Source organism: Haliotis asinina, chromosome 8 (assembly GCF_037392515.1).
Source record: "Haliotis asinina isolate JCU_RB_2024 chromosome 8, JCU_Hal_asi_v2, whole genome shotgun sequence".
Lineage (NCBI taxonomy): Eukaryota > Metazoa > Mollusca > Gastropoda > Lepetellida > Haliotidae > Haliotis > Haliotis asinina.
The window spans coordinates 8,528,818-8,540,669 of NC_090287.1; the positions used below are offsets into that span (position 1 = coordinate 8,528,818).

Consider the following 11,852-nt stretch of genomic DNA (forward strand, 5'->3'; position numbering starts at 1 on the left):
AGCACTTTAAACTGACAGAGTTAGCAATCCGGGACACACCAATACCATCCCCTCTCGATTACTGTCAGATTAATTGTGCTATGTACACATGTGTCATAGGGGCAGATAACTCTTGTCCATCTACACTCCTCACTTAGCCAATCATCTCCCTGCTTGTCGGACAGTTGACTTAACATGCAGGCAGATATGTTTACAACTCTCTTTGATGTTGAAAGTTTCCCTGGGCAGTTTGTTAATGTTTCGCATCTTTTTGAAAATTTATCCTGATGTTCTCTGGTAAAAACAATTAGTAATGTTTCTTTCTGCACTCATGAGACTATTCTTCACTGAAAAAATAATCATTCCCCTTTTTCTATAGGCAACACAAACAGTAATACATGGAAATAGTTCGTCTCCTTAAAACAAATCTTCAGCTTCAGCCAGCCTGTGATTTGTCATGATAGCTAAGAAAGTAGGTTGAGGATAAAATAGGATCATCTTATCTAGATTTAGCTGCTGAAACATATAGTGAGTGAGTTGTGAGTGAGTTAAGGGCCAATGCCACTGTATTTTGTGGCATATTGGCTAAATGCTGAGAAAGATGCAAGTAAGACTGGTTATAGATGTTTACCACTTCAACCAGCGTGAGTGAGTGAGTGAGCGAGCACTGTAGTATGTACACGTTGCTTAAAGCAATCAGCAATTTTTTAGTTATGTTCAGTCAACATATTAGAACATAAAATCATGTAATCTGGCAAGGTAATTCAGCACTGAATTCAAATTTGATTTTTCACAATTTGCCAGAAATGATAATAAACTAGATATGTATTCAACTACTCTGTCAATTGTTCAAGAGAGTTCAATTCGTTTTAACCATTTGTCTACTGTCAGATTGTTGTATCACATTTCTCTTTGAGAAAATATTTTTACAAGCTATGAGACAAATTTCACCAAAAAACTACATTGCTGTGACTAAGTATAGACAGGATTAAGTCTGTATCTTGTGTCATCTCCTGACAATCAGTTAAATGACGTGGAAATCCAACACATTTCAGTTTAAACTTGCAACATAAAGAACCATATCGAGTTCAGACATCGCAAGACTTATTGATTTAGTCTCACAAACTCCTATTTTCACTTTTTACAATTGAAACTCATGATTCATTTGCCTGTATGTTTTAATCTGTTCTGTTACATCACTTGTTGATGTAGAAGAATGATCAGGATTTCAGTCTTGCATATGTTCAAGACACATTCAGTCAGTGTTAACTTTATGGTGAAGGACAAAGTAATCAATAGAGCATGTTTGTATCACAGATTCCTAGTCTGTAAATTGTCGAACATGCTTGCATCTTTATGCAATGACTAAGAGTCACATGTAATTGATATAATACACAAGACAGTGTGTGAATTATCTTGACCATTTCACCTTTCAACACAAGTGACTGAAAACTGGTTTACTCAATACATTATGGGAAACGTTTCAATGATTTCTTATTACTTTTGGGTGATAGTATGTAAGCAGAATCTTCTTAATTATTAAGAAAAGATGTCTGATATTGAGCATTGCTGGGTGGTTCAGTCTCCATTTACTTCTTGTCCTTTGAGTTACAGAGGTTGTCGCATCACTAAACAACTTGCATCAAAGTCATTGAAACAATCTACATGCGAACTAATGACTCCTTCTGTCAGTGCTTTTAGCATCAAAACCAATTAGAATACAATCATTTTTTTGTCCCGCAAAATATATTTAAGGACCATTCTCAGTGAACATGTATGTTACATGTTCTCGGGATATGTACTTCAGAATGATTTGAATTATTGGAAATTTACACATTAAAGCAACTTAAGTTGCCACATCTGGGAGCTTCCTTCCATATTACAATATATGTAAGACAAGTAGCAACCTCTTGGATTTCTTGATTGTCTTTCCTACAGTATTTACATACCTCTCTTCACATAAAAAAGAGGACAAAAAATTACCAAAAGGATTAGGTTACATTTATACTGGTTACATCCGTAACAGAATTTGACATGTCCGCAAAGTCTTGGCAGGAACTTTCTTGGGTTCTGTGATGAACATTTTGCAATGGTGAGTATAATGTGATATTGAGAAGGTGGTGTTAGGATAGGCGAAGAATACACTGTCCTGGGACTGGCTACAGACGATGAACCAACTTAGTTCCAACAATATTTCCATTTTGGATTTTCTAATGCATCACTTGACTGTCTGCACAACAATCTGTTTCACGTGGTATTACCACTATTGTGTAATGTTGTGAATTGGTTGAAATCTCACAATTGATGATGGCTTCCTTACCAACAAACAATCATCGAAAAAAGTTGCTTTGCATTTTTCAGATTTTCCTATCCAGGTTGTTATTGCAGATATGAATAACGTCACAAATATGCTAGTTTAAAGTGATGATTAATATATCATAAACATACACTTCCTTGAGTATTCAAGGAATATTCAGTCATGACTTTTCAGACAGTGAAGGGACTTTACTAAGAATTAAACAAGTTTTCAGCCCCTGACAATTTTCAAGATTAGTTTCATCATCACATGTTTCAAGGACTATAACAATAGTTTCAAAATCGTTTGTATTTGATTATGAGGAAGTGTGATAGACTGCTTGGTCGTTTGGTCACTGCAACCAATCTTTGATTATTTCAATTAACTGGAACACCTCTGCTGTTGTGTGGTATACAAAAACACAACTTTTGCAAATTGTGTCAGTTAGCAGGTGCTGTTGTTGGGGAAGAACATGCTTACACTTTACTGGGGTCATTCCCAACAATTTTTGCAGTTATGTTGTACCTACTGCACCCAACAGAACGAGGGGATAATCCAGAATCAGGATAATCAGTTACTTTCTGACATCATATATTTACATTCTTACAAAAACATAATTCATTCCTTTTCAAAACATTGACTCCAGTGAAAACTCCAAACAAAAAATGTTTGGAGGTGACAAAGTCTTTTCGCTCAGTGTCTTCCATAAAAACAATCTCGTCACTTTCAAGGAAGTGACTCAATTACTGCAAAAGTTTTTGCCTTCCCTAATGTCTGGCCAGTGTCAGCTTCTGCCATCTCTCATACAATGACTGCCATTTTCTTTGTGACAATACTTCTGCTTTCTTTTGTGCATCTCTGTGGGGGGAAGATTAGATTTTATTGAAAGGGATTTGTGACAACTAAACGCATAATTTATGTCAGAGAAATTGATTAACTCACTTTGAGACTTTTTATTCTTACAAAAATATATCTTTAGGTGGGTAGAAAAAATATTAATGAAAATAAAAATAATCACAGCCCACATGGTCAGAAATATAACAGTCCAGTCAATAATCTTAAGTTATTTGATTAATTCTACAGTGAATGGTTCCACAAATATAGAGTGATTGAGTGACTGATAAAGTAAGTAAGCAAGAAGGATGGTTTTATCCCAGCTTTAAGCAGTATTTAAGTAATATCAGGCTAGGGGACACCAAAATGGGATTTATATATGAGGAACTGAACCTGGTCTTGACTTGATGAGCCAAAGTTTTAACTATCCCACTGCTGCCATGTAACATGACAACTGGAACTCAGAGCACATGGACACTGTACCAATCTACATAAGATTCATGAGGGTAATCTTGAAAGAAATGAGTTTAAATGTATAACATGACTATTGAAACAAGTAATACAATTACATGGTTAATAGTTATTACAGATGTATGTGATATGATTAGAGTAGTCTCCCTTGGACATTTAAACTTCATTGTTTATCTCCTGCATGACTGGCAAAATGTTTTCGTCATGTATTACATTTAACATCACATGATTAATTCTTAGCAGTTTACAAAATATATCATGGGCATACCCATAAAACAGGACTTCACATGATCAGAAGGCTAATAAAGAACGATTCCACAAAACAACCTTCAGCAGATATCTGGCAAATATCCAAATGGTTGGCGCTACATCTACAACCAACAGGAAGCAGGTACACATCACAGCAATAAAATCATACGAAGCATGCTGCGATCCTCGTAACTTTTTAATTAGCCAATGGTTAACATATAATCTGTTGTAATAGGACAGCTCTTTTTGAGTCAAAAGAAGCAATCTATACTGTATATTTGCTGGGTAAACAAGGAGAAGATACACACAATAGTGTCTCCCATGTGAATCACTTTGGGCAGTTTACTCTGTTGGGCAACAAGATTCGCTTGGATTGCTTCCATCTCCCCTGACAATTCCTTTACCATAATCTTTGAGCTGGGAATGCTACGACAAACATTGTGTATCAAATTAATGTCGTAACTCAATTCATTAGGTCTGATCACAGTGCGCGTAACAGGCATCACGATGCAAGCGAGATGAAAGCATCTGTTTATCTTGTGCTGTGACTAGGTGCAGTGATGGGGCAGAATAAATGATATTGACATGCATTAATACAATTGTAACTAGCATTATTAAAAGGGAATTTCTATTTGATGTTCTTCACGGAGAACTGGAATAAAGACTGACAATGGTGACTGATCTGAATCCTCTACATCAAAAATGTTGGAAATGCTGCCTCACTGTTAGAATCTCATTTATATACTACTTAAAGCAACTTAAAAACACCAAAACTTTTCAATGATGATATAGTTATTCTCTCATGTCAAATTGATAAACTATGGAAATATTCAAGAATCAAACGGTCCTTCTGTTCTTTTGATTAGTATATTTGCACTGAAATACAGCAGCCAAATTTTGATTAAAGTTCTAAATAAAGTGATCAACATTTGGGTATTAAAATCTTACTTTTGAAGTCAGTAAACACAATGGCTTATTAGTGGAACTTTGTCATCAGAATGAGTTGACTTCATGCCGTCGTTATCACGGTTTCATTCACCTGAATACACAACATCAGACCTTTCTAGCACACACAACACAAGACCAGATGAGACTGTTTTTAAGAATAGCCCTGTAAAAACTAACACTTTCAATCTTGAAAGGACTATTTCTTTTCTTATGTGTTTTTATGTATTTCTTTTCTTATAAAATAAATAATGCACATAATTGGTTCAGCTGCAAACAATATGTTCCAAGAGATAAACAAGAAGATATGAGTAAATAACCCTACACCCATGGATGCATTATAATCTAAAATTCCCTTCATTGTCCTACCTATCAACCAAAACATATAGAGTCAGAACTACAGATATATGCTTACGTTAAAGCTAACATATATATATATGTGTGTGTGTGTGTGTGTGTGTGTTTGATAAAAGCATGGACAACAGATGGCAAACAAAAGACCCATTGTCGAACCAGTCCTAGCACTGAAAGTAAAATAACACTTACATATTTAATATAAAATCCATAAACCTCAATATACTGACATCAATTAAGATGATGTCAGTTAACACATACAGATATAAACAAAAATAAATCTAACACTTGAAAGGAAATCAAGTCGGACAGAAAATAAACCTGACACCTTACAACCATATTTCTCAGGGTGAAGTCTGTGTGAACTGACCATCCGATCTCTGGTTCATTCACGAACTGGCCAAACACTGTCAAGTCTCATGGGACCATGGCTGCTATTTGTTAACAATTGTGCATTTACAAATTGGGCTGTCCTCCATATGGGGATTGAAAGCTGGGAAAAAAACTGTTTGGACAAAACCAAGTTTGGAGTGTGAGCTCAGCTGAACTTTTCCTGCTGTGTTCTATCAGTTGCTAGGGAAATAGTGTACATTGGGACATACATTGGGATGCTCATCATGGAATATGTTTACACAACAATTAAACATGTCTTTCAGCAGAGGGAAACATCTTGAATTGCCTTAAAAATGATGAAAAAGAATATAATAAAAGGCCACAGTTTCTCAGATAACTACTTGAGATTGAACAGTTGTGAAATCTAATCATTCTCAATCAAAGCAGAAAGACTTTCCTTGACCCTGTACTACAGCGTAACCACAGCTAACTAGTAGCATGAGTAACTGCAAGCAGTAGTTATTACAAATAAATAGTCATCACATAGCCGTCATGTGACACAAAACATCATCACCAAATATATAGGCGGTAATTTCTATGTTAGAAACAGCCATACCGGCTCTACAGTCTGGTGCTCAGTTCCATTCTAGGCTATGATGTCATTAGTGGTTTCCTTGAAAATTAGAAATTAGGGTAATCGGCAACCATGAGATGGATCTTGGTAATTATCATCACAAACACAAACATGTAAGTTGTGCTTGTTAGAACTGCACACTGCTTAGTCTCAGCTGACTTTATACCTTCTTAAAAGAGGGATCAGCAAAACCAGGTCTCTTCACTGTAATTAGTCTTTTCATGAAAGGGACATGTTTATCTGTGTAAACAGTCACATGTCATGTAGGACTAAATGAAAGTTGAACTTGGACAGTTTTCATTTTGATCCATAAATTTGTTCCCCTAAAATACAAGTAACTAACTGGGGAAACAATTCATATTTCAGACAATATGGTCATCCACAGATGTAAATTCTAGACTTGCCTCCACTTGCTGTATTGCCTTGACATTTCTCGGCAATTATTTTGGACTTTTGATTTTGATATCAAAAAAAGGAAAATGATAAGTGAGGCATGAGTTTTATTTTACACTGCTTTTAGCAATACTCCAGCATTATCATGGTGGGCGTCGCCAGAAATGGGTTTCACACATTGCACCCATGTGGAGAATCAAACCAAAGTCTTCAGCATGAAGAGCAATCGCTATAACCACTAGGCTACCCCATTGCCCCTAATAAGCTAAGAGATAGGACAACAGGAAGGAAAGGTGCATGCATGCATGTATGTGTGAAAACATGAAGTTGTAAACGATGTTGTTTCATTCTGAATCTCAGACATAAATATCGAAAATTGATTACATATTTCACAATTCATCTGAATCTTCAAGAATACTTTGACTAAAACCACCTGGAGAAATTGTCTTTGTAGAAGTGATGGAACTCTATGCATGATGTATTAAAGCGACATCACATCAAAACATCTGATTCAAGAAACTCTTGAATGTCTGGAATCCCAGGTACAGACACTGGCAGTCTGGTACCGATTAGTGAGCTCCCAACACATGCTGGACACTGGTCTCTGAAATCAGTCAGAGACATAGCTGACCTTTCTACAGGTGAGGAGTCATGTCTGTAAGTGTGGGTGGTCACATGACCATGTATTGAATGGTCAATATTTATTCACCGTTTCTTCATATTTCCGCTACGGGAAGTCCAACAACAATAGGTTTTCCCTTCTCTGAAGACTATGAAGAGGAAACAGTTCACTCTGGCTACAGGTAAGGTATTTTTGATGGAAGTTGTTCCTATGAATGTCAATATGTATTGCTGCATAATGTACATGATAAGTAACATCTTGCAATATTCTGTATCAAATATGATTTAGAAAGAGCATAACCTTTCAAAACAAAACTTTCCAAGATATGGCATATCTTCATCATTAGATAAGTTTACCACAGTTTTGTTCAGTTCTTATATTGTTTTACAATCCTTAGTGTTCTTCAGATTTGTTCTGAAATAACATTTTTTCAATGTACTGCCATTCAGTGGGCAAAACAGCCACTGGCCCACTTGCCCATGGCTAGTAAAAATCCATTTGGGCAAATAAATCTTCATGGTCACTGGCCAAGACTAGCTGGTGAATTATCATTGGGTCATTTCATAAATATGTCAGTCTCTTTGACTTGTTATATTATAACACATTTAAATCATGCAAAATAATGACCAGACAGAAATGTTCCTCATATTAGCAGGTTATAGATGCAACCAGTGCCATGCCGACAATATCTTGTCCTTGTCTATTCTTCTAATTTCTTACTTAGTTTCCCCATTCAAATTTTGGGTCAGTATTTTGTGGGTTAGTAACTTTCAGACTTAGCTACTCCCACTGGCTGAGAGAATTTGGAAACTTTCACACACTGCCGGCATTGTAAGAAAGTACTTACTTTGTATCTGTGTTAACCTGTATGTTATCTACTCAAAGTGCATCCACTTTGAAATACTAACATTTCTCTTATCTAACATTACAATAAATATCTTACAAAACAATTCCTGGATTTTAAAACACAACTGAAAATCTGTCACTAGATAGCTCTTTTTCCTTCCTTCAAAGGCCTGTATCAAGACTGTCAAAATGTGTGAGAAAACATTCTGTTTCATACACACAGAAACATCAATGGGATTTTTCTTTAATGACATTTCCATGAACATATTTACTTTCTATTCATAAACGCTGCATACATATTCATGTTCAATTAGCAGGGAAACTGATGAAAACTCCACAAGGCATTTATGTACAGGCATGAGGGGCATCCTCTCAGCTGTTAGGTTCAAGTAGAAGAGACATGTAATTGATTCAATGCCCGCTTTGCACCTAAACAATTCCACTGAGATTGAAAAAACAATGTTTTATATTACTAAATATTCTCCAGTGGTACAGAGGAATTAGAAATCAATATTTCTTTATTCCTCAAAGAAAGAAACATAACCGTTTTTTTATAAAGGTCCAAGAACATAACTGACGAGCACGTAGCATATATATGACATTCGTGGAGAGCTCTTGAGGCTTTAATTAGTACTGTTAACAACAGTATTATGACCTTGTGTCGCCCAGTACTATGTCCAAGTGACAAAGGTGACTGGTATAATAGCATAATGAACCATTTGAGCAAGACAATAGTGCTTCCTAATGCAACAATTAGTTAGGGAAGGGATAGTTACCTGTGTAGAAAATGTGAGGGCCGGCAATTGATCTGTGTATAATTAAGTCGCCTTGAGATAGAGATACTGTACAATGGGTACATGTTTTATTTCTCATAGTCTGAACATATACTGCCTTACTCTACTTTAAATACATTTTCCAATCCATATCATCTGTGAAAGAAGGGTGTGAGCCCATTTTTGGTGTCTCCTGTTGAATATTGCTTGAAGTAGCATAAAATCATACTCACTCATCACAGAAGAAGGAAAGGATCTAGTCATCTACATGAATGAGTAGATCTGGTATTGCTAGTGGTCTGTGATCTGTTCATTCTTTCTCATCTGTTTTTCTGTGTGATCTGGCTATTTCCATTGGTCTGTATATAGAGGAAAAGATCTCTCATCTGAATTAATGAGTGGAACAAGTTATTTCCAGTGGTATGGGTGAAATGTCGGAAAGGTCAGAGGCTTCATGTCAGTCCACATGCATCCACATGACTTGACCACATGTCCGCCCATGCCAGCCAAAGTGCCGCAAACTTGGAACCATCCTGTTGTGTTTTTTTGTTATATGACCACCAGGGGGCGTGTCAGTGTTAGCGTGGACAGGAAGAATCAGGGGCCACATTATGGCACACACGTGTGAGCACAGCAGCAGCCACCCAGATCAGCAACACACACTATAATCACCTGTTGGAAGAGAGTCAATTGTGGATGTATGCTCATGGAATGAGCAGACATCAGCAAAGGACAACTAAAGACACGAGATGAGGATCCACCCCAAACAATAATCTTTGATGTGCTGCTCACTTACTAATCCTGATCAACAAACATTACATTCAATGCTTAGACCGGTACAGTCAGACTGTATTAATCTGAACAGTGCTGTTTTTCATAAAAAATGTTTGGATAATGAAACGTTTAGTTTGTTGCAACAAATCCAGCACACAACACTGCAATAGCATTATAAATAACATGTAGAAACATTGACTGAACTTTTTTAAAGATTTCATTTACAATTTAACTTTAAACATAAACTTATGTCACAACTACTTGCCCCATTTCCTGTTATTGTCAAATAGCTCAGGGACATAAAAGGCATTTGATGACTCAGATTTTATTAAGTGTAAGAATCATGAAACACTCATAAGAACTACCGGTGTAACAAACTAGAATTCAGTCACTATGAGAAAGCTGAGAGCATGAAACCATTACTACCCAGTCAACAGACGAACACCATTTTCATTCTCAACACTCACATTAATATTTCATTTGATTTCATTTCAAGATCAGTTAATTACACCATATTATTGAACCTCTGAACTGTGACATGAGTAAGCATTATGCATATTTGACATTTAAGATCTAATTTGTTTTTTTAACACAAACAAAATTTAGTTAGTTTAGTTAGTTAAGCACATAAGAACTCACTTTTTCTACAGATAACAAAAAAAACAACCCCAAAACCTTGTCACCAGTAATTCAAAACCCTTCGATGCTACAGCATGAAAGCAATTCCTACAAACATTAATCTCCTATCGCCTACCTGAATTACAAGAGATAAAGTAAAACATCACTCCCGACAATGACATCATCTTGAAGTTCCATATAAACACTGCTATCTGACTGATACGCACAGGCCAGAGCAGTCATACACACCAATAAAGTTAATGTCAGAATCACAAACAAGACCCAGCTGGCCAGTCTAAGAGCAGGAGAAGAACGCCAGAAGCTGAACCAAAGTGTAAATAATTCACATTTATACTTTTGCTAAACTTTCCTAGCTTCTTTAGTCCATGTTTGGGTTACTACACAGTCAGACAGATGTTACACATTATTGATAGAAATAATCAATTTGAATGAGGATTTGTTTCACTTGTAGCTCCGAATATTTTATGAATGTGGTTACACTGACTTCATAACAAATTAAAAGAATTCCAAAGGGTGAAATCCTCAACAATTGATCAGACATGAACATATCCTGTGGCTGACAAATATTCCGTTCAGCTGGACTTTACTACAAGTAAGTACACATTGACATTTCCACCTTTCTGCACGAGCAGAGGAAATTATTTCATATACACTGAAGTGTTTGCAATATGAGCTGATATATTGAACTATGAAAGATTTATGGATATGTTTTGGAAAAATACAATCTTTTCTTTTAATAATGCAGAGAACAAAGAAAGGTAGGACCAAAACAAAGCCATAAATCAGTGATGAGAATAGATTGGTGATCAGGTTTCCCCATAGGTAAAGAAACTATAGACTCGTTCACAACACGTGGCCACTCAACCATACTTTATAACAATACCCTTTACAGATTTTAACATTTAAAATGTTTCATTGTCTTGTGTGTACTTAATCAATCAGGTGACTCGTTGGTCATAAAGAATGTAAACCTACTTTGAGATCTATTATACTTTGGAACAATTCAAAGACAGTGATCTACAGTCTTTAAGGGTGAAAAATGTCAAAGAGACACATACATAAAGCATTTAAGCATTCACTTTGCTGACACAAATTAGAAATTAATAAGCTGATATATTGAATAAGCATACTCACTATTTAGATGTTCCTATGACAGAGCTCCAGTATTAATCCAGTGGTAAGTGATACACCTTGTACTAGTAAGACACAGACAGACAGAGAGCCGATATAGGCACCGACAGAGCTACAGCAGCAATGACACTATGGTAACTTGTAAAGTCCTGTTAGTTAATCAGCCAGCTTGGATCTGCTGCTACAGATAACTAGAGTCTAATCTGCCAGGCAGATGAAAGTTTAGTCCATGGCTAGGGGAATGGTAAAAGGATGGCGATGTGTCTCATGCAGGGGGTCTGGCTACTCTCCACCAATCGCACGCTCTCATACCTGGCCAGGCCTACCAGGGTTGGGGGAGAGGGTGTTAGTGGCTTGTCAGTGAACGAAGGATGTTTGACTCAGAGCTGTGGAGAATGGTATATGTGTAGGTGTAGATGGAGAACTGTAATTTTGTATTGTGACTTGAGATTGGTCAGTGAACCAGTTTTTGATGATACAGACATGAATGGATAAATTGTGTTGTGTTGTACAGATGAAACTGTTGATGATGAAACCTTATGTCCTTGATGTATATATGTCAACACCTTGTCAAACTAT

At 36.3% G+C, this 11,852-nt stretch overlaps 1 protein-coding gene across 1 annotated transcript in view; it reads right to left on the bottom strand.

Moving 5' to 3' along the window:
* Positions 1-11,398, bottom strand: part of LOC137293738 (alpha-mannosidase 2-like) — a 95,986-nt gene extending 84,588 nt beyond the window's left edge. Inside the window, exon 1 of the mRNA XM_067824450.1 lies at positions 11,277-11,398. The gene's annotated coding sequence lies outside the window, so the exon portion shown is untranslated. The remainder of the gene's footprint in view (positions 1-11,276) is intronic.
* Positions 11,399-11,852: the final 454 nt, after the last annotated feature.